Genomic DNA, 23,815 nt, shown 5'->3' with positions numbered 1-23,815 from the left:
TGAGAACTGGGAGCCCATGCACCTTACGTTCTGTGCATTCTTGTTAGCCTGACTGTGTTAGTCCCAGGTTGTTGAAGTCTAAAAGCTCAGCACTTTCCTGTCACCCTTGATTACCTTTCTCTACTGTGAGCTCAGTGGAAAACAATACATGACATCCGGACTAATGTGGTACTAATTCCTTCAGCCCCAAAGCATGTGACAAATGAGCCAGAAATCACTGGCTTGCCTCGTCCCCGTCAGGGTGCCTATCACCCTACAACTCCACTAGCTCACTTCTACCTGTTTTCATCTTTATATATCTATAGAGATTTTCACTATAAAATATAATACACATACAGAAAACTGAACAAAGCCTAATCATAGACTTTAATGAATTATCGCTGGGTAATCACCACATGGGTCAGGAGATAGAGCACTGCTGCCAGTTTCAGACAACTGCTCTCCACCCTGTGTGCCATCATTGACCCTTCTGTACCTTCTCCCAATCACGAATCTATCCTCTTGTCTAAAGGTAACCACTTTGACGATATTTTCCTTGATTTACTTCTTACCATTTCCACCTAAATGTGCATGATGTGTACTTTTAAACCTGTGAGTTTAGTTTTGCCTGGCTTTTTTGGAACTTTATATAAATAAAATCAAACATTTTTATTTCCCTATTTGAACTTTATATAATGGAATCAGTTTATCTACCTGGTTACTTTTGATTTTGCTTATGAGAATTACCTTCACTGTTATGGTTACGCGTAATTCATTTGTTTTCATTGCTGACTAGTATTTCACTATATAGAGACACTATCATTTGTGTATTTATGCTAGCATTGATGAACATTTGGGTTATTTCTGATTTGGCTATTATGCACATTATGGTTGTAAACATTCTTTTATATATGTCCTGCTACAAATGGATGTGTATTTCCATTGAGTATATAACTAGGAATGGAACTGGTAGATTGGCCCGTATGAATGTCTTCAAGCACAACAGAAAATGCCTATCTGGTTTACAGAGTGGTTGAGCCAGTTATACTCCTGCCAGCAGTATACAATAATCCTTGTAGCTTTACATCCTTACCAATAGTTGATAGTCTCAGTTTGTTCAAATTTAGCCATTCTCAAAAGGTAGATAAGGTAGATATCACTACCTTATTGTGGTTTTAGCTTGAATTTCCTAGAATATTAATGGAATTTAAAATCATTTTAACTTTTTTAATTTGTGAAGTATATATTCAAATTACATGGTTGTTTTGTGGGTTTTTTTCCTATTGGGTTGTCTGCCTTTTTCTCATTGCTTTGTAGGACTTTTTTCTTAATAGGTATTCCAGACTATATACAAGCACTTTGATTGTTATGTATATTGTAAATGTCCCGTCCCATTCTGTAGCTTGCCTTTTAACTCTCTGCACTAAATCCAATAGGAGACATATATTAAAGTCTTTGTGGCAGGTTCTCTGATACATATATTTAGAGTACCGTTAGAGTACAAAGGAAGAATTGCCAATTAAACCTATGAGGAGTGGGAACTCTAAAAATGTCATACGAAGGTAAACCTTGAAAATATACATTCATATTTTCCAGAAAATTAAAGGGGCCCTCATGAGTAGAAGGAAGTGAGAACAAAGCGAAAGAGGACACAATCTAAGGGTCACAGGTGATATTGATACTTTGGGAGTATATGGGATTGTGAAGAAAGAATGAGTAATAGAAAAGCAAAGGATCAAATCTTGGTAGCCATATTTAGAGGAGCTATCCAAAAAAAAAAAAGGAACAATGAGACAAGAAAGTTGAAGAGTGGCCCCTGAAGCAGGAAGAAAATCAAACAAGGAGAGTGTCATTAATAATCTCAAAGGCCGAACCATACCAAATACCAAATGGGATATAGATAGAGGACATTACACCGAGTGATATATGTTTATACCTCTAGAGATAGAAGTCTATGCACCTAGACATAGAAGAGTATACTCCTAAAGATAGAAGATTTTACACCAAGAATAAAAAAATTAAAAAGTAAAAAAAATATATTTTCTGTGTCAACTTGTATAGTCTGTGGGATGGGGTCCAGCTGTTTGATCAAACACTGGTCTAGATGTTGTTGTGAGGTAATTTTTAGTTGTGATTAATGTATAAATCAGTAGACGGAGTAAAGCAGATTATGCTTCATGATGTGAGCAGGTCTTATCCAATCAGTAAAAAGCCTTAGGAGGAAACACTGAGATTCCCCAGAGAAGAAAGGAATTCTGTCTCCAGTCTGGCTTTGGACTCCAGACTATAACTTCAACCCTTTTCAGCCTGCCAGGCCTCTGCTCACTGGCCTGCCCTACAGATTTTGGACCTGCCGGCCCTTGAAATCATGTGAGCCGATTCCTTAAAATAAACCTCTCTATATATATACCATTGGTACTGTTTCCCTGGAGAACCCTAAAAAACACACCAGATAATACAGAGGTCCTAAATATACCCATGCCAATGTGTAGCTGAACAGGGTTGGAAGGAAAATTTATTAGGATTAAGAAAATTGTTGCAATATGATGCTTAGATTAATTTCAAAACTAATGGGGAGATAATGGGAGAAGTTATATGCTTAGCAATTGAAGTTATCAAGAAAAATCAATATTTAAAATGGGAATAAATGATGCCAACAAGAATTGGGGGAGAGTGGCATTAATATATAAGGACTGCATGGACTTTTAAAGAAGGGTAATTTTCTAGTGATGGTGGTAGAATGGGAGTCTCAAGGCAAACGAATACTATGATTCCTCTCTTGCCCTATAAATGCAAGAGAGAGCAGTACTTTTAGATGAAGAAACTTTCCCAAGAAAGGTCTATTCATCATCTATTCAGTGATCAATAGAACCCTAGGTATCATTGAGAAAAGGTAAAAGGAGTCTCTAAGATTTAGAAGGATATTTTCACTTAAAATAAATATTCCCTGTGGTTTTACAAAAAGATTTAAGGGCAGATGTGTGGTTGTCCTGTGGCGAAATAGAGCTGAGCGGGATGGCAATGAAAGAGAGTTTCAGAAGTTGTGGATAAAGAAGAAGAAAATAGAAGGTTGTTAAGTATTATAGGCAATGGATAGCATATCAGTTTTGGAGTCACAGAGATCTGGGTTTAAATTCTGCATTCATTTAATACACACACACTTACAACCTGTGTGACTGGGGTATGAAGCAGAATTTTCAAAAAGTAACCCTAAATGCTCTTTCAATCACCTGAACAATAAAATAGCTAGAGTTGGAGCCCTCACTTTTCCCAAGGGTTAGGGTAACAGTGTTCTCAGAAGAGGGGCTACAACTTCGCCTGGGTTCCAGGGTGCCCAGATTTGGAGCAGCTGGTTTCCTCACATTGCTGACGACTAAATGCAGATTACCTGTCATCCAAAACAATATATCTGCACTAGCTTAACAAGAAGCTCATACCCTGGCCTCGTAAGAAGAGAGCAGTTAGGGCAATGTTCTTCCACCAGAACATAAGCCCACTCTGTATCCAGCTCCTTATCCACTGCTCTGTGGGATGTTGAGCCTCCAGGAGCATGTTCTCCTCTTGCCGACATTGGCTTGTAAGATTCTCCAATAAAGCGTATTCCTTGACCATGTGACTCTACAGAATTCTCCCTGAGCCCTGCTGCACAATAGCGACCTGAGACAGGTAACAACCATCCTTAGTTTTGATATCCTTACCTGTAAAATAGGAACTATGCCAACTACAGTAATGAGTTACTGTGATGACAGAACGAGATAATGTGTTTAAGATACTTAGCACAGGGTCTATTTTATAAGACTAATAGAAGAAAATTTACTTACGGGTAGAACGAAACCAAATAGCCTCAGTTTCCCAACTGAATGATAAGTCATGGTTCTGGCCTCAACAAAATCACTCTCAAGATAATGAAATAGAGAATGACAATAGAGTGTGTGTGGGGTGTGACTGGGGGTAGTGTGGCTGGAAAGGATATTTACAAAAAGGGAGGGACTGGCCAGAAGTAGATCTACCTCTGCAAATTTATCCCACTAACAGTTGTAGATTGTATTTTCACTTGTAATAATAACTCAATACTTCTTTGTGTTTGTATATATACATACAATTTATGTATATACCAAATATATGAGAAGTCGCTGAATTATCAGGAGTAAAACTCTTGCTAGATGACTGAACTCTGAGAGGATATATGTATCTATCGCCATTGTTGGAATGATTGAATATCATTTGGGCGGGTCTGTTTTCCTCTGTTTAAGATGACAAGGACAGGGAACTGTGAGGTGGGAGGTTCTCTATAAAGTAGCTTATTATAAAGAAGCTGGCCAGAGGAAACAATAAAAGATAAGCTCTAATTGTGTAAATAAGGCAGTCAAAGCAAAGACAAATTCTTGTGTTGGAGCTGCTTCTGAATTTATTGCTACTGCTACTAGCGCTGGCCAGAAGGACCAAAACTTCAGTTATGGACAATGTTGGAGAAATGAAATCCCACTTGGGCCCACTGAGATGCAGCCTGTGTACCTGTAGAGATGAGACTGGGAAGGGAGAAGGTGAGCATGGGAGCAGGAGAGTAAGAGTGGAGCTGATCAATTTCATTATGCGTCCTTGTTCAAGAAAAGAGCCAGCTGGATAGGAAGGGGCACCAATCCCCACAGGGCTCTCCAGACAACTCAAGGAATTCTACTCTATCAGAATTTAATCCTGTAGACTACTCAGACCCTTGGGGTCTTTTAAATGCAAATGGAACCAAGAATGATGGAAATCTTACTATAAATGAACTAATATTTGGATCTGAGGGTAAAGGAATGTAGGAAGCTTTTCTCCATGGCAGTTGTGGGGTAGGATGGAGAGAAGACAAAAGCCCTGGTACTCTGAGGGAGGGAGAAACAGGCTGGGAGGAGATGGGGCCAGAAGTGAAAGGCGGGGATGGAAAAGACCATGTTGCCTAATCACAAGAGGACGTCAGGCTTTCCCTGGGAGGAGGGCCTTGACAGAGGAGTGGGAGGCCTAACCAACACTCTCTGTATCTTTAAAGTCAGAAGACACCCCTGAGAACCAGCATTTAAATGTTCACACTGCAATCTTTGAAGTTTTGCTATAATTGTATCAAACTCTGTAGTAATGACAGATACACAGACTTGCTGTAGAGTAAGAGGTAAACAGAATGGTGAGGAAATGCCTCATCGTTGAGTCCCAAAGGCCTCTAGTTGTCACCCACCAAGGATAGTGACTGCTAAGGCCACTCTCTATGTCCTTGCTGGCAACACTGGGTGACCTGTGTTAAATTTAAAAAAAAAAAAAAAAAAAAAAAAGTGTTGGGAAGGGAGCTGTCTGTCTTCAGGACACAGTATAACTCTCCACCTGGAAGATGTGTTCAATATGCCATCCTGAGAAGGGTGAACTCTTCCAGCAGCACATAATGGGAAAATACTGTGGCCCTAAGCAATAAATTGAGAATATTTCAGAATCTCAAAAACTACTTCCATTGCTTCTCCTAACTGCAGAATATAGGAGTTTACACTGTCCTAACAACAACAGCTGCAATTTTTCTCTTCCCTACACGGAAGAGTTCCTTACTAACTCTGAATTTAGTTAAGGTTACTTTAAACGCATGTATTCTTTCAGGAGTTGATTCCTAACAAATGTCAAATCCCACAAAAGTAAAATAATCGCCTTCCAAATATCAACCTTGTAAAACAGACGCAAGATCAGAAAATTAGTAGGTCATACTTTATGGGCAAATTCTTTTTGTAGCCTAATGATTGGTTTATTTAACCACCCCTCATGAAATGATCACAAAGAATGGTGTTCCCCTCCCCTTGCTCCACTACCCAAGCCCTCAACAGGGAAGAGTTGGCTGGAGAAGTAAATAACTTAATAATTGCCTTAAACTTCACTAATGTTAATTAGATATGGCATCTCCCCTAACGATCACAGTAGTCACTGACTGGAATAACAAGTGACAAGACAAGAAACCAAATTGCCAACATGGGTACAAAGAATCTGCTAATTTATTGAAGGTTGGTAAATAATAGGAAGTGTTATATTAACGTTATTCCCTTGTGATCCATTTTCAACCGAATCCTTTTATTAGCAATGTTTATTTTCCTGATTTTGAAAATAATAAATGCCCCTTTTGGAAAATCAAGGAGATAGAGAAAAATACAAGAAAACAATAGTCATTAATAATAAAGCTACCAACCATACACACTCATTTTAACAGACCAGCATTCTTCTTTCAGTCTTTTGGTATATGTATGTCCTATCCATCACACCATGTATAGGATTTGCATTTTATACTTAAAAGGATGTTCTCTTTTCATTAAACTACTGTAATATTAATGCCTATATTATATTCCATTTTACTGCCATTTGTGTATTTTTTCTAACAGTAAAAGCGTTAACAAAAATCTTCACGCACAGATACTTTTTACTTCAGATTGTTAGCGTAAAACTCTTGGAAGAGGTATTTCTGAACCAAAGTGTAAGAAGAGAATAACTGGCAAGTTATTTTCCAGGAAGTTTTCTTTATTTTATAACCTATTTAATTCTTTGCCAGCCATATAAAAGAGCACTCTCATCTCTCTGCCCTCTCATCAACCCAAAATATTTCTCCTGCACATATATTCTAATTCAATAGGTGAAAAATGATGCCTCAAGTTATGTTTAATCGATCACTTCTAAAGCTTAATTGTTTTCATGGTCAAGTGCAGTTTCTTGTGTGAATTGTTTGAATATGTTCTTTGTTGATTGATATTTTAGGATTTTGAGGGAGGTTGTTAGAAATTTGTATAACCATTATAAATATTCAATATATTAATGTTTTCTTTTATATTTGAAGCAAATCTTTCTCCCCATTTCTCCTTAACTTTGTTCATAGTGTTTAAGCTTTTTATTTAGTTAAATCTATTATTTCCCTATGTGATTTTTTCCCTCAGTTCCTTTAAGTTTAGAAAAATTCCTCCTCTTCTACAGATTAGATATGCATTATCTACATTTTTTAAATAATTGATTTATGGTTGACTACTACACATAAGACCCTGATCTGATCTCACTGTGATTATATTGGTGTACGGCTTGAGGTGAAAGTTAAACTTGTCTTTTTCAAATAGGAAAACACATTATTTTTTTCCAGAAATTCAATTCTACTATATTCTAGGATCTACTTTTGCATAGGCCAGTCTAATCTTATTTTAAAGGTTGTCTATGGATTTTTTTAAAAATTGTACTTGCTTTTTAATTGTTATTGTTAAAATTAAATGAAACTAAAACTTGTTAATAAAATTAGCTAAGAAAATTTTCCACTGCTGACCAGATATTATAAAAAACATTGAACCTATCATGTTTAATGGTGCATAGATTTTCCCAAGCTGGAGAGCTGTGAAATAGAGTGTAACCAACGATTTGAGTGTAACTGTGATTAAACTTTCCAATGTTGGAAGACACTTTTAATGGAAGCTATTATCTATATTTATAGCAGTTTCATTTTTTACTTTAGCTGTTTCTTACTCATTTTTTCCTCCTTTTTCTGCAATTGATTTGCAAAGTATTCCATTAATTGCCTCGTAACTGTCACATCTATGGAAAATTCTTAGCATGCCTTAAAGTGATCAAGAAAGCTCTTGAGTGTTGAAATATACTATTTTATTTTTAGATCTTTGTGTCTCATCTGGATTCTGCTTAGGCAAACCTAGTTAGATTTAATGATGCTGTCACACATTTGCTGTTAAATTGTATTAATCTGGGTCAAGCAGACCCTTGAGATATGTTTGCCCCTCTAGGTTCCTTGCCTGGACTAGATGTCCATGCAATTTCTGTCCAGCTCCTAAGCCAGAGGCATTTAAGCTGGCCAACAATGGTCTCTTGCTTTGATAAAGTCTTGTATCTGGAGGTCTAAGCTTAAGAATGAGAAACAGAATTTTTATGGTCCTGTCTGATGCTGAACTCTACCTTCTGCCTGCACCCCTGGTCTTGCCTCATGGATCTCCTATGTAAAGTCATGATTTTTGTTTGTTTGTTTGCTTTGCAATGTCCAGCTGCAAACCATTCTTAGTGCTCACTGTTCTGAGCACTGAGTGTAGAAGTAGCCGTTCCCTCTCTGCCCCAGCGTCACAGGTGCAAGCAGGGTAGCTGCATCCTTGGCGCCGGCAGGTCCAGCATCTGCAGGGCAGCGTCCCCTCCCTCCCACCCAGAAAAAGTCATGATTTTTAAGGATCTCTGTTCCTACTAGGATTAACCGGATGGGGTAACTTCTCCAGGAGCGGGTAGGGTAGGGTAGGGAGGGATTGAGGTGTCTATATTCAAGAATAACAAATTCTAGGCCAATACAACACATCATGAACTACCCCAATACAAGGTTAGTAATATATGAAAATGTTTTTAAAGGAAATGTTGTTTATGTTATAAATAAAATAAGAAAAGAAAAATGATCGTCAGACTGATATCTTCTATAATTTGGGAAATACCCACTTTGTGCCAAGAACTGTATCATGCACTAGAGACAAAGGGTTAAAAGATATAGTCCCTGCCCCCAAGGAGCTCACAGCATGGCGAGCAGACTTACTAGTAAGTAGTATAAAAGCTATGAGAGGGAAGCACTAAATGATAGGGAGCAGACGGAATGGATGCCTAGCTCAGACTGTAAACAGCTGGAAGACTTCTTGGAGATGGTGACCTACGAACTGAATTTTAAAGGAAGAGAATTTCAGGCAGATGGAATAGCACACTAGAAGGCTCAAAGCTGTGAGGAAATAGCCCACTTACGGCCCTGCAAGTACTCCAGCAAAGGTCTTAATTGGTTAGTGGCAGAAGATGGAAATGAAGGGTTTAATAGAGCCAAATGATTAAGGTTCTTATATGTCTTGCTAAGGATTCTGGATTCTAGCCTAGGCTGTGGAGAGGTACTGAAGGATTTTAAGTAGTCAAGGGGAATGACCAGATTTGCATTTTAGAACGATTTCTCTGGCTGCAACCATATAACTAGGGAAGGATGGGGGGACATAACGATACAAAACGAATAGAGGACGATTATAGCAATTCAGGAAAGAAATTATGAGGGTCTTATCTTACTCTGAAGAAAGATATTAAAGAGCTAAGGAGGCAAAATATGATTGTTGATTACATGGTTAAGGAGATGGCGATAAGGGAAAGAGTGAAGGCAGGTCCAGGATGCCCTAGATTTCTGGCTTTGGCAACCAGGTAAAACGTGATGACATTCACAGAAACGGAGAGCAACAGTGTGAGAGGAGACTTGACTCAAGGTAGATACAACTATCCTGAGTTACCGACCAAATGTCTGACATATGTATACATTGAAAAGAGTTCCTCCCACCTAGTTGTTTAACACAAGGGAGGCGTCCTTATTTCTTTTTACTCTTCTTTTATGAGAGAAGAAACTTGAACATATCTGCTTTCTGAGGTTAAAAAGGGCTGGCGATGGAAGGAAGGCTTTGGGAGCAGGAAGGCAGAGAAGCACAGGGAGAGATGGGGCTGGAGGGAAGGAGAGGAAGATGGGGACTGATGTAGGTAAGTTAGTAAAGGTCTTCAGAACTAAGGGAGTTTCTACTTAGGAACTGACAGTGAAGGAAAGAGCTTCTATTGTCTGGATAACACATCAGCATATCATCCCTCTGCAGATCATTCTTTTTATCTTTTGTAATGTTTATAACATTTCCTCACATCTTTCCGCATTTTTTCCCATCCCCAAATTTAGAGGAATTAGTATGCCATACTTATCTCCCACAATCCTCCTCTCTTCTGAGAATCAATCAGCAGTTACTAATGTGAAGCTTCAACAACGGAAGAACAAAGAAGCATTAAAAACTGCTTGATGAAAATAATAGAAGCAGTGCTTAAGTGCTGCTCACATCGTTTCAAAAACGCTCTTACCCAACCTTCAGGTGGAAATTATACTCAAGACTGCAATGGCTGGATCCCCAAGTTCACCACAGTCTGCACCTTAGAGCAAGTTTTCCATAAAACAGTTCTTTTATTTTAGTAATAGAATATCTACTAAAAGGGTGAAAAACAATGCAAGCAAATGCAGTAAATGTTTGTTATTCAGAGAAGCAAGTTATTCCTTTGTGCCCTACCATTGTTTGAGCTAAGTTCCAGAGGTTGATACTAATGGAATGGATTGCAGAACTACTTCTCAAACATGCTGAGTATCCAGGCTGTCAAATTAAAGGAGTCTCCAAGGCTGGTGCTTCTCTGGTCATCTCTAATTAGGCAATACTCTGCTGGAACCCTCACAATTAATCTTAAGAGTTGTTTTTCTCCTACAGTAAATGGAAGGGGAATTTTTAAAGTGTATGTAGTGGCTTGCTCTTTGTTGTAATTTTATTTAGAGGAGTATGTTACAAAGATTGAGATATAATAAATTGTTCTATTTTCCCCCGTTGAAGGAAAACTAAACAAATAAACATAAATTTGCAGGAAAATTAACAAAAGGGATGCTTATCTTTTATATTATTTTATCAGTATTTAACTTATATTAAGATTATTTTTCAGTTGCATCCATGTCACAAAACACTCCAGGCATACCAGGGTATGTGCTGCTCACTAAACGTTAAGTATATGTTTAGTAACGCTTTTCCACCTCTGGGATCTATTTGGGAAGGAAAAGTGTCATGTTATTTTTCTATACCTGGAATGACCCAGACTTATCTGGTGTTAATACTTTATCCATCTGATGCTTCCTACAACATCCAGCCTTACCTGATAAGCTATTTTTTCTTTAATTTATCAAACAGTTATTGACTATCATAAATCAATGGATAAAACAATGAAGAAATGAATTAACTGATCAGTGTGGTCAGATTCTATGGGCTACATATCTTTGTAACCCCAGTGGAGCCTACCACAGTGTCTGGAACATTAGCAAGTCAAATAAATATTTACCAAATTATTAATTACGTGTGTATCGCACAGATTGGAATACATTTTACTTCAAGGAATTCTCCCTAAATTATAATCACAGCTTCTGAGGAGAAAAGCATATATTTCCCAGCAACCTGATCCTTAAAATCTTCAGAAGCACTTTTTCTGTAAAGGTAAATAAACTTTCTTTTAAATGTGGTGGGAGAAGCTGGTGGATGATTTCTGAATGCCTGATTGCTGTCCTCAAGGCTTGGCAATCACCTGAACCTGAGGGACTTTTATCTAACCTTAACTCTGCACCTGACTGCCAAGCAGAGCTAATCACTTAAGTTCCAGTGAATTAATGGGTTCATCTGTAAAACACGATTGCCATCAAAGGACTTCAGAGGAAAAGACTAATGATAGAATAACCGAAATGACAGTAGATTTAAAGATTCAACAGTGCTATCAAAATTCAGGGCAAAGCCATTTTCCATACTGTCCCTCAAGTGTAACTGTGCCGCTTTTATGAGGATCGAACTCAAGAAAAATAAGCTTATAAGAGCTCTGTCGTGCTGTTTTGTATCTGCTGGATTGATGCCAGATGTCAATCCTGTTGCTTTCAAAAATTTAACATGGAAAGCAACTGGAAAATTCATGATATTTTCATTAGATGCCCAAGGACTCTAGACTTCAATGGACAAAACACACCCCCTATGACTTTGCAAAGACGGCTAACTAGAAAAGCAATTCATACATTTCTTTTTATCACCTTTTTCCTCTTCTATTTCCTTTCATTTTTCTACTACATTTTGAATTTGACTTTTATGTTTCTGCATCTGAAGCAGTTGGAAGGTTTTTGCAGACTCCAGGGTGCCATTTTCGGTGTCTGATGAGGTTCTCCCTCCGATGTGTGTCAAAAAAATCACTTCCAGGCTCCAGATAAAGAGCCAGCGTGCCCCAGAAGTGCCCTAAGCCCTCTGGGGGCTTGCTTGCCTGAGCTGGTTGTATCCTTCTAGCTGCAATGCGTATGTTTCAGGGCAATGAGAAACATTGGCTCAACCGAGAGTGATGGGAAGTATTCCTCAGAGAAATAAGATCTGCGTCTATTGGAAAACTGATTTTTTTCCAGGCACAGTGACATCTGTTCAGGGTAACTAAGCATCGCTGCATAAGGGGAGAGAGGACATTAACTGAACTGGTGTTGGGTCCACAATGAAATAGAAGAACATCAGAACCAAAGCACACTCTGTTCAGATAGTTCACAGGGTCCTTTTAATCACCCACTCGACTTTATACATCGATTTAATATGTGGGAGGTTGGTATAGAGCAGACAGAACTGTAATTGCACGATATTGGGACCACTAATGAACATAAAAAGCCATTTCATGTTCAGTGTTTGAAAGAAACCATGTTGGACTTAAAGGAAATCAGGAATCCAAGAATTCAATTCAAAGAAAATAAAGCTGAAGACTGTATCAGAATCCAGTACCTCATACCTCTATATTCTAGCAATTAATGATTGATTTTTAAGAAAACCTATTTCTGCAAGGATGCCAAGTAATCTTTTTTAGAGCTCACTTTTAAATATTTCTTACCATGTTCTCATTCGTTAGCTCAACTGATTCTCTTAAGAATCCTATCATTTAAAAGTTATCATAATCTACATTTTAGAGTTTAAAGAGTTGAGAGAAATAAATTACATAATTTGATAAGCGTGGTAAAGGGGCCTCTAGAACTCCAGGCTCCCTCTCTCTATCCCTTCCTCCCTCCCTCCCTTCCTTCTTTTAATAAACATGTATATATAACTAGTAATTACCAAGCGCTTGCAATGCACTGGGCAGTGCACTAGGCTCTCCATGGCAAACATTTTAAACTACAATAAGAGAAACAGGAAGCAATGACATGAGTCAGCTAGTATGGGAATCAGTTTAGTCACAGTTGCTCCCAGCTGCAGGCTCAGAGTGTTGGGTTGGGCTGCCCTGAATTGCAACCGCATGTAATGCAGAGTCGTAGCAGCACAGTGGACCTGTCAGTTGACACTGCAGGCCCATTTATAGCTCTTATCCTAGTTAATACCACTGCTTATATATGTAAAAGGTACTTATGAATTATCATACAAAATATGGAAGGGACCTCAAGATACTTCTAGTCTCCCGGTTCTCAAATCTAACCATGTACCAGAGACACTGGTGGTTTTTATAAGGAACAGATTCTTGAGCTTCACCAAGGACTTCATTATTTCCAGGAAGGAATTAAAAAAATAAATCTGTGTTTCTAGTAAACTCTCCCAGTGACTTCTGAGTAGCCTGTTTAAAACGGTATTGGAAAACTTAGACTATAGTCTTGCTTTTGATTTTTATTATTACAAGATCTAGAATTGAGTTCAAATGGTCAGGTTTTGTGAGAAATGCTTCTGTTTAGTCTTGGAAATACCACCAGCAGTAGAAAATGGCTTATAGTCCACGTAATCCCAGCCACTGGAGATGACAGAAGCAAACAGTGTAACCAAGTAGGCTAGGGCACAGAATCTGGACCCCTGAGACAACCTAAGAAGTGAGTCTGCCAGAGGATAGGGATCATTATAAGTGGGCTGCCTGTATCTCCTGGTATGTTTTGGACAAGCCCATCTCCCATGCCCTGCTTGTGGCATGGTGACAGCGGTACAACCTGAAGCCAGAAGTAGGGACAGTGGTTTCCTGATTCCCCCACTTCCTGATGAGGCAGTGCTGGTGGACCAGTTCTGGGGTGGTGTTCTTGGGTTCACCCTTGAAGGTCCAATCTGGAGCTCTTCCCAAAAAACTGTAAGCACTAATCTATCGTGTGAGATTCCTTCCTGCTAAAAATGGAGCAGTTTCTGCTGTCTGTTGAAGAATAGCAAGTGATAAGGACATGAAGAATGAAAAGGAGGCAGGTAACAAACCAGGAAAAGAGAATTCTAGGCAGAGAGAACAGCAGGCGCAAAGGGTAGTGAGGCTGGAAAAGGGCTTGGCACGTTCAAGGAACAGAAAGGTCATTGGTGTTGGAACAAACAGGTGGGAATGGGAAGGATGAGATATAGCAGAAGGCAGATAAGGTCTATGCCAGTGAGATCAAGTTCAGATCTTTTTTCCCAAGTATATTGGAAAATCAATTAAGAGTTTCAATCAGGCATGATCTAGTTTTAAAAACTTACTCCGGATGCCTTGTAGAAAAAGAAAGCAGGAAGACTAGTTATGGGACTGTTTCAGCAGTAGTGGTGGTGACAGTAGCAGGCGTAGTGATAGCAATGGTAGTAGTAGCAGCAGCAGGGAGGGAAAGGAGGAATTAAAGATGAGTCCTCGGGCTTCCGTGGTGGCGCAGTGGTTAAGAATCCATCTGCCAATGCAGGGGACACGGGTTCGAGCCCTGCTCCGGGAAGATCCCACATGCTGCAGAGCAACTAAGCCCGTGTGCCACAACTACTGAGCCTGTGCTCTAGAGCCCGTGAGCCACAACTACTGAGCCCTCGTGCCACAACTACTGAAGCCCGCATGCCTAGAGCCTGTGCTCCGCAACAAGAGAAGCCACAGCAACGAGAAGCCCGCGCACCACAACAAAGAGTAGCTTCCACTCACCACAACTAGAGAAAGCCCGTGCACGGCAACAAAGACCCAACACAGCCAAAAATAAATAAAATAAATAAATTTAAAGAAACAAAGGTGAGTCCTCAGCTTTCAGCTGAATCAAAGGATAGATGTGGTACCATTCACTGAAATGGGAACTCTTGGGATAGAATAAGTTTGTGTTTAAGGCATCAAGAATTTTTTTGCACAACTTGAATTTGAGATGCTAACTGGATATCTAAGAGCCTACGTCAAGGAGAGGTTGTAAATAAGAGTCTATAAAAGAACAGTTTTCCATCTGGAGACCCTCATCTGAACCAGGTCAAATTTTTTTTATCATAAGAGTCAGGAAAAAACCCTCTGAGCACAGCACATGCAAGCGCCCATTTCTTATGTTGGCTATTATCATAGACCATAGGCAGTTCCACTCTATAAACCCTACTACCACCTCCCCTGTGTTTTCTCTGAAATTCATGACCACTTCCTCAGATCCAGTAAGGTCTGGACCTCTCCTGCCTAGTTACCATCAACAAAAAACTAAATCAGGCTCTCTGGTCATCTACAAGCCTCTTACTGCATGTTTGCTTCATACTTCTAACACAGACCCTGAGACAGTAACGTCCAGTCTTCTCAATTTTTTCTGATAACTACCTAGAGAAGCTGACTTGCTCTTCTTTATAAATACACTCACGACATCATTAGCTATGATGTGCCATGATGCCAATCTCCTTGTTGTTGTGTAAACTTGCCCATCCCATATGCACGTTTTATCATCATAATCATCAACGTCATGGTGGTGGTAGTTGTTTTCATAATTGCTAAATATTGAAAACTGGCTATATCAGTCATTCTTTGAAAGTATGCTTTATTTCCACCTAAGTATATTTGCATGCATGAAGTCTTTACAGGGAGAATACATACAGATATATGTGTTGACACACCTATGTTATGTATATATACATATGTATGTATATATGAATGTATGTATATATGTATGTATATGTACATGTATATATATAAAACCAGCATTTTATCATCAATGTTACTTTAATTCACAGCCATTGAAACATACAAAACTTTTAAGATTTCACTATCTGAAGATATGGGAGAGCTCCAAAATGTTTAAGTGTTCAACCTTTAAGATGAAAGTATTCATCATAAAAAAAAAAAAAGATCTTGGCATATTTAGGAATGGCAGTAAGTAACCAAAGGACCGTTTCTTTTAGGAAATTTCACTATGTTAACTTCAAACTACTTATTATTTTACATGTTGTCTGGTTTGCTAAAACCTACTGCAAGCAAAGAAGATCCAAGCAATCATTAAATATATAACTAGGAAATGAATTTTAGATAAAAGTTCCATTATTTTAAGATAGGAGAGAACACAAAATTGCAAGGGTTGGTATTAATTTTAATATCACTGACAGTATATTTAGTAGAAAGAATATGCAAGTGATATCAAATGTTGTTTCTTTTTGTTTTAATATCCATGTGAACCTGAGAGAAATCACCTATTACACTGGGAAAATGTATAAAGAAGGTGATTAGTTAGGGCCCTCCAGAGAAACAGAACCAATAGGATGTGTGTGTGTGTGTGTGTGTATACATATATATATGTATGTATGTATTTCAATATATATATTGAAAGAGGTTTATAAGGAATTGGCTCATGCACTTATGAGCCAACAATTATGGAGTTCAACAAGTCCCAAGTCAGCAAGCTGGAGACCCAAGACAGCCCCTGGTGTAGTTCCAGTTTAAAGGCTGTCAGGCTCAAGATACAGGAAGAGTCAATATTTCAGTTCAAGTCTTAAGGCAGGTAAAAGCCAATGTCCCAGTTCAGAGGCATTCAGGCAGGAAAAAATCCTCTCTTACTCATGGGAAGGTCAGACCTCCAACGGATTGGATATGGCTCATCAACATTGGGGAAGGCAATCTGCTTTACTCAGTCTACCAATTTAAGTGTAAGTCTAAAAATACCCTCATAGAAACACCAAGAATAATGTTTGACCAAATACCTTGATTCCTCGTGTGACTCAGTCAAGTTAACACATAAAACTGATCATCACAGTAGGTCAACATTCTCTCAGGATACAGGATCTTTTGTCTTTTCTAAAACTCCATACTAAAGAAAAGACTAACATGAATAGTAACTGACAGAGAGAGTACAAACCACTCTAAGTCTGGTTGTAAGAAGTATTATGTGCATTTTCCTCAGATCCTTATTTCCAAAGACTCCCGTTATTCAAGATGCTTCATCCATACCCAGTATCTGCCATATCAACTGTAAAAGCCAATAAAACACTAAGACCTTGGTCCTTGTTACCTTGTGCCTACCTGGCAGTCCTATCACCAGTCTTTCTTCATAACGATCCATTTCTACAAAATTACTTGATAAATCTTCCCCAAACATTACTAACGTCACAACCCCCCCATAGTCAAGAAACTACAATGTCTCACCAGAGCAGTAAAGGCAGATTAACTTTCATCTCTACAAAGAGGCTATGGCTATTATTATGTATTAGACATTACAAAAATTAAAAGTTAAAGTCCCTATATTCACCTTTAGAATTGCAAAGAGGAGTCAGAATTGTAAGCAAAGTGGAAACAAAATGAGTATTCTAATGGTACATGGGGTGTGCATTAGAAGCAAACTATGACTGCCATCAGCTGTGTGTACTGGGGGAAATGGAGTACCAGTAAATATGTCATCTTAGTGGTCTTTCTTTCCTTCAACAACTGTTTATTTAGTGTCTTCTACACCCTAGTCTACACTAGGATTGGGGTTTCAAAACGTTAAAGGCACAGGCCCTAACCTTATGGAACTCAGAAAACTAGCAAAAGTAATTCAATAATGACAGTATCCACTTATAGAAGGCTAACTTTAAGCCAGACATTTGCATTCTCTAGCATAGCTAGACACACAGTACGTGTTTAATAATAATCTATGTGATACAATTGAATTAGATTAGGAAACATTTAAATTTAGGCATTCGAATTTAATAAATGTATTTATTTTTCCTTTCGAAAAGGCTAGCCTGATCTGTTTCTTAAAACAGTTTTTTTTCCTTCCTTATATATAGTCCGTCTTAGACTCCTGACTTTTCAGTCTAATTGGCCTAATTTAAAAATCATGTTGGCAGCAGTATTTTCCATAACTATGTGGAGTTATAAAGAAGTTACCCAGAGAAGTGTATTTGACAGCTAAGTTATTTCTCTACAGAAATGCACTGAAATTTAGAAAGAGATCAGTTAGGCTTGTAATAACTACAGTTTTTCCATACTACCTTTTACTCCCCTGTGGTGTCTGCCCACATCATTCTCTCAGAGTCCCGAAGGTGAGAGCTGCTAGAAAGTATGACTTCATGATGTGACCTACCCACTTCTGCAGTAACCCCTTCTTTTTTTTCTCCAACAAACGCATGAAAGAATGCTCAACATCATTAATCATTAGAGAAATGCAAATCAAAACTATAATGAGATGTCATCTCACACCAGTCAGAATGACCATCATCAAAAAAATCTAGATGCAGTAACCCCTTCTTAAATGCCCCTATGGAACATTGGTTCTCACCTCCTCCCTCTGGTCCAAAACTTCTAATGCATCTTCTAATCCATCTGTGCCCAGAAACTTCAAAAGCCAAGAAACTTTGTTCTCCCTGAGGGTGTTTTAAAGTATCACTCTACCCTCATGCACAGACAGAATATTTGAGAACATTTGTAGGCAGAAGACAAAGTATCAGTGAAGAGGGAGAGACTAAAGAAATGGTAGCAATTGAGAGAGGAAAGCATGAGAGAGAAGAGGAAGGATCATGAACATGAGTGCAGGGGTTACTCTCCAAGGCCACTGAGCTCCTCCTCCATCAAAGAAGAGCGGCAATAAACATGTCAAGGGGAGAAGGAAAAAGATAATAGTTTCTTTAAAAATTTTGTGAGGTGGAGAAAAGTAACTACAGGAGGCCCTAGAGAGTCTACACATTTTCCTTAAAGAAGTAGGGAGTGAGATCATTTGCTTGGGAAGTGCAGCTGATTACGAAAAAGACATAAGGCCACTTCCAAGATGTCTTTGGGCATGTATAAAATGTTAATAGCTGTGGTGAGAGCGCAAAGGAAAGTGGACGGCACAAATGTATAATGGTGTAGTCACCAGAATCCTATAGCTCTCATCCAATTCTGGACAGGGAAGAGGTCAAAAGTCTGAACAACAGACCTGATCCTGGAGACAAATAATTCTAGGGACCGGAAATGGAAAGCCTTAGCGTGACTGACAGGCCCAGGCTTAGGAAGCTAGTGGGACAAACAGGAGCCTGCATGTACCATCAGTGTGAGCTGTCCAGGGACATGAGTGGCAGGGGTAAAAGAGTTCATAGACACAGCCAACCGTTGCCCTCCTTTATGCTGGGAGAGCAGGTCAAACTTGGCTGAGATACACAGCTGTGAACAGGGTTTCTCAAAAAGAGACAATTGAGAAAAATAAAGCAGGTCAATAACCATGCTGTCTCTACATACAATTTTCTCTACATATTTTCAATATAGCCTTTACTTCTACTTCAAAGATTGTGACATCGAATATCTGAAAATTTTACCCCATATTATATATTATACCCCATAGTATATATTACCAACTTACATGTTTATAAAAATTAAAATTCACAAAGCAATTATTTAATCAAATTAATAATAGACCTTAAGTTAGCAGTTCTTTTGGTTAATATCTGAAGAATTTTATGGAAACATCTCTTTACATAGAAACCATGCTGAGAACAAAAATTTATGATTATCTAAAAACTGTTTTCTATTTCTAGAAATAACTCTTTCAAAAGAACATAGTTGAGTGGATCTCTTAATTTGAACAGCGAAGCCTTTCAGAATTGCAGTGACTTATTTCTATTTTTCCAGAGGAAAGGCTAAACTTGCTCCATATAGGGAAGTTTAAAAAAATGCATTCTTCAGGGACCAAATGTGTTCATACCTGACTATTTCAGAATCAGGTTCTGGAACAGGGGAAAAGATCTGATTCACAGAGGTTTTGAGTTTTGATTCAGAAATTCCACAACCTGCCATGAATCAGGTAAAAGAATTTGCAATGATGAGCTCTGCCTCTGCTGGTGAGTTCCTCTGCTGGTCAGAGGTGGAGGTCAGGACTTGTCAGGGTAGTCTCCATTGGCTACTTTGCAAGGGCATCATGGCCACTGAGAGTCAGAGGTAGACGTAACCAGATGCTAACTTTAGATTTTCCATTTGCTTTCCATTTCCAATCTCTAGAATTGTTTGTCTCTGGAATCAGCTCTGTTGTTCATGTGTTCTACCTCTTCCCTGTCCAGACTTGACTGAGAGCTACAGGATTCTGGTGACTATACCATTATACATTTGTGCCATCTACTTTCCTTTGGGCTCTCACCACAATTATTAACTTTTTACAGATGCTCAAAGACATTTCTCATGGAGGTGGCCTTAAGTCTTTTTCATAATTTGCTGCACTTCCCAAGCAAAGGATCTTACTCCCTACTTCTTCAAGGAAAATGTTTAACTCTCTAGGGTCATCTTACTTTTCTCCACCTCAAAAGAAAATTAACATATAATCAATATTATATGCTGTGAGAGAATGTAAATACCTGGCTTTTGGAGTCAAAAGATGTGAGTCCAATTCCTAGACTAGTCACTTAAAAGGTAGGAGGTTTTAGGAAGTTACTTAACCTCTGTGAACCTCAGATATTTTTTTACCCATAAAGTGGGTGACATGCACTTTACAAAGTTACTGTGAAAAATAAATCAATAAATGAGATAATGTATTTGATCATTTTGCATAATTCTTGGCACATGGTCAATAAATGGTCACAGTAGGCATTACTCATTTTTAACTTATTGGTCCTTACAACAAAGAGGCATATTTTGAAAGTAATTCTTCTAACATAAAGTAAATATAGATTTTATTTTCTAAACTTTATTAAGTGGTCAAAGTTGAAATGTTTATTCAATAAAGTATTCATCAGTATGAATGGTTTTAATCCCGTAGGAATTCTGCTGCAATCAAATACCAGTAACCTGGGAGGCACAGTTCAGGTATGGTACTAAAAGGAAAAGGAGGCATAAAGAAGGTTGTAAATGATTTCATCAAGCCTTCAGTTCATTCCCATGAAATTACATTATTATAGTCTGTGACAGTCACCATGTGTGAAAGATACAAGGGCCTTGGAACCACTGAGAGAACTTACAGAGGTGTGTTATTGGGAAGGCCTTGTGATAGTTCAAGTTTACCCAGGCTGCGACCCACCATAGTACTTAGCTGGGCAATCTTTCTCTGGAAAAATGCACACAATTCACCAGCCTCCAGGGAGCTGGGAAATTACAAATAGAGACTTGAGGAGTGGGTGGATTTTTCTTTCCTTCAAAGCAGCAGCTGTTATGATAAAAGGCAATCTTGAGTCTTTAAAAAGGAAATCAAGAAATACAAGGTGTTTACTGATTTCTTTAGCAAGTTCTATTTTTTCTCTTCCTTTACTTCTCTCTAAATTCCAACGTGATATGTTTTAAAGCAACATTCATAATTTTTACTTCTTCCTAATTTATAACACCCCTAGAAAAGGAGTGGATGTATCTCTACATCATAAACATACCCTTTCTTTCCTTGTCCTCCTTCCCTCTTCCCCTCTCTCTATTCTTTCCTTCCTTCTTTCTTTCTCTCTCTTTATGTCTTTTAAAAATTTATTATTATTTTTTATTCATCTCTCTAATATTTAATACTAACAGGCAAGGATATACAGAATGTATACAAAGAAGGCTGCACCTCACCCAAACTTGGAAGCATATGTCAAAATAAAAAAAGATATCCTCATATATACCCTTTCTGAAAAATATTATTCACAGGTCTGTGTTAATTGAAAAAGAGTACAATAAAAATTAACAATTAAAATCTTTTTCAGGTAATGGGGAAAGCAGTACTGATTTTTCCCTTAACTTTGATAATTTAAAAATATCTAGATCTCCTATTTGTTCAACAGTCAAATAATTTCATACCAATAAAATTTAGTACTCAATAGGAAAGTAAAATTAAATATGATTCATGGGGCTTCCTTGATGGCGCAGTGGTTAAGAATCCATCTACCAATGCAGGAGACACGGGTTCGAGCCCTGGTCTGGGAAGATCCCACATGCCGTGGAGCAACTAAGCCGGTGAGCCACAACTACTGAGCCTGTGCTCTAGAGCCTGCGAGCCACACCTACTGAGCCTCCGCGCCACAACTACTGAGCCCACATGCCACAACTACTTAAGCCTGCGCGCCTAGAGCCCAGGCTCTGCAACGAGAAGTCACAACAACGAGAAGCCCACACACCGCAATGAAGAGTAGCCCCCACTCACTACAAATAGAGAAAGCCTGTTCGCAGCAATGAAGACCCAACACAGCCAAAAATAAGAATAAATAAATTAATTTTAAAAATATGATTCATACAATGAGAGAAATAAAGGAAATAATAAAAAACAAAAAAAATGACAAAAATATAAAAAGATGTATAATAAACAAATAATACCAAACATATGTTAGGTCAATGAAACTATGTTTATCACTGAATTAAAAGTTAGATATTATCAGATTGAGTTAAAAGACAAAATTAAAATGCATTCTACTTGTATTAAAAGTACCTTTAAAGTAAGGATATATAGCATCATAAAGATAATAGTCATAAATCTGTATGAATTGAGAATGTATACAAGCAAAAAATACAACAAAAATAAGATATATATTAATATGTATAAATAACAAAGTTGCATAAAGAAATATCACTTTACTAAGAGATTACCATTTGTCTCTGATAAGCATATCTGATGAGCATGTTTATAAATGTTCACATATAGCTAGTTTTTACCGTAGAAAGAATAATTACTTTAAATTCCCTTAGAAAAAATGCAAAGTATGATCATAAACTAGGCTGCATATAAATTTGAAAAAAAGCAGACATCACTCAGGGACGTTCTTAGATTATGATGAAACAAAAAAATAAATATATAAAAGTACTCCAACCCTTTGGAGATGAAAGAGTTAGAATGCTTAAACTACTTAAACTACCTTAAACTACTACTGTTATATAGATTAGATAAAATTATATTTACAGACAATATTTTTGAGGAGAAATTACATTATATATAAAAATAAACTTGTTATAATAAAATCTATACCTGGAGATAAATACATAGCTTTAAATGTGTTATACATTAAAGGATAAAGAAAGAAAACAAATGGACCAAACATCTAACCTCAGAAATTAGGAAAGGATTCAGTGTGTGTGTGTGCTTGTGTGTGTGTGTATGCAAGTTTATGCATGCACAGAAGGAAACAGGTATAAAACAAAAGAAGGAAAAAATAAATATAGAGTTTATTGTTACCTAGCTAATTAACCAACCAACCAATCAACAAATACAAAAAAATTCAGAATTGATAATGAAATCTGAGATATTTAAGAATTATTGAGAAAATTGTTGAAAAAAATTAATCTGTCAATACAATCTTTGTTAAAATGGGAGTGGGTGGGTTTCGTTTTGAGTATTTTGAATTCAGCTGTTCACAGCATTGTTGCAGAGAGGGTTGAATATGAGACACTTTCATAGACCAGCTTCATCTTTTAAACAGGCAAATATATTAAAATCTATTTGTTACTGTATTTGCTGTTATTAATTTAAATTATAATTCTACTACAGTCAACATTTGCCTAATGTTACCCATTAATGTTTTTACCATACCATATTACTATAGTTATAAAATAAAAATTTAGCACTTTGATATCTTTCCTCTTGTTACAGAATATGAGGTGTTTTTCTTTATAAAATGAAGCATCCATTCACCTCTGCCCTTACTAACAGTCTCTCATCTCGCCTATGTCTTTATTCTATCAACAGTAAACTTCTTTTCCTGCATCTTCAATCTTTCCCTTTCCCCTGCCTCCTCTATGGTACATCAAATATCCACTGTTCTTTAAAAACATTTTTAAAATCCCCTCACCCAGTCTCTTCTCTTTCACATTACTTATATACTCATTGCCTCCAATTTCTTATTCCCTATTACCTTTGAACTCTTTGTGATTTGAATAAGATAGATGAATAGATGGATGGAAGATGATAGATAGATAGATAAATAGGTAGATAGATAGATGTCAAGAGCAGCCAGGGATGTAGGAGAATATGATGTGATGAGAATCAAGAGATAAACATGTTGATTCTCTTGAGAAAATGAGTTCCCAGTAATTTTCATAAAATTAATTTCAGCTGAAATTCTTCATTTATTTATATGACTGTTTCAATCACTAGTCTCATGTCTTTTTTGTATACCCAGTAAAACATATTAATGCAATGAATGTTACATAGTAGAAGCTCAATATGTGTTTATTGAATGAAAATGCATTTGTT

At 37.6% G+C, this 23,815-nt stretch overlaps 1 protein-coding gene and 1 non-coding gene across 2 annotated transcripts in view; both read right to left on the bottom strand.

The window, feature by feature from the left end:
- GRM8 (glutamate metabotropic receptor 8) overlaps positions 1-23,815 on the bottom strand; it is a 727,865-nt gene that overhangs the window by 186,328 nt on the left and 517,722 nt on the right. The window lies entirely within an intron of this gene.
- On the bottom strand, positions 8,000-8,134 carry LOC112408276 (small nucleolar RNA SNORA43). Its single transcript, XR_003004921.1, has one exon. It is a non-coding gene; the product is annotated as a small nucleolar RNA SNORA43 (small nucleolar RNA).

This window comes from Neophocaena asiaeorientalis, unplaced genomic scaffold, assembly GCF_003031525.2.
Source record: "Neophocaena asiaeorientalis asiaeorientalis breed wild unplaced genomic scaffold, Neophocaena_asiaeorientalis_V1.1 scaffold116, whole genome shotgun sequence".
In the NCBI taxonomy this organism is placed as follows: domain Eukaryota; kingdom Metazoa; phylum Chordata; class Mammalia; order Artiodactyla; family Phocoenidae; genus Neophocaena; species Neophocaena asiaeorientalis.
This window is presented reverse-complemented; position numbering and strand designations above follow the sequence as displayed.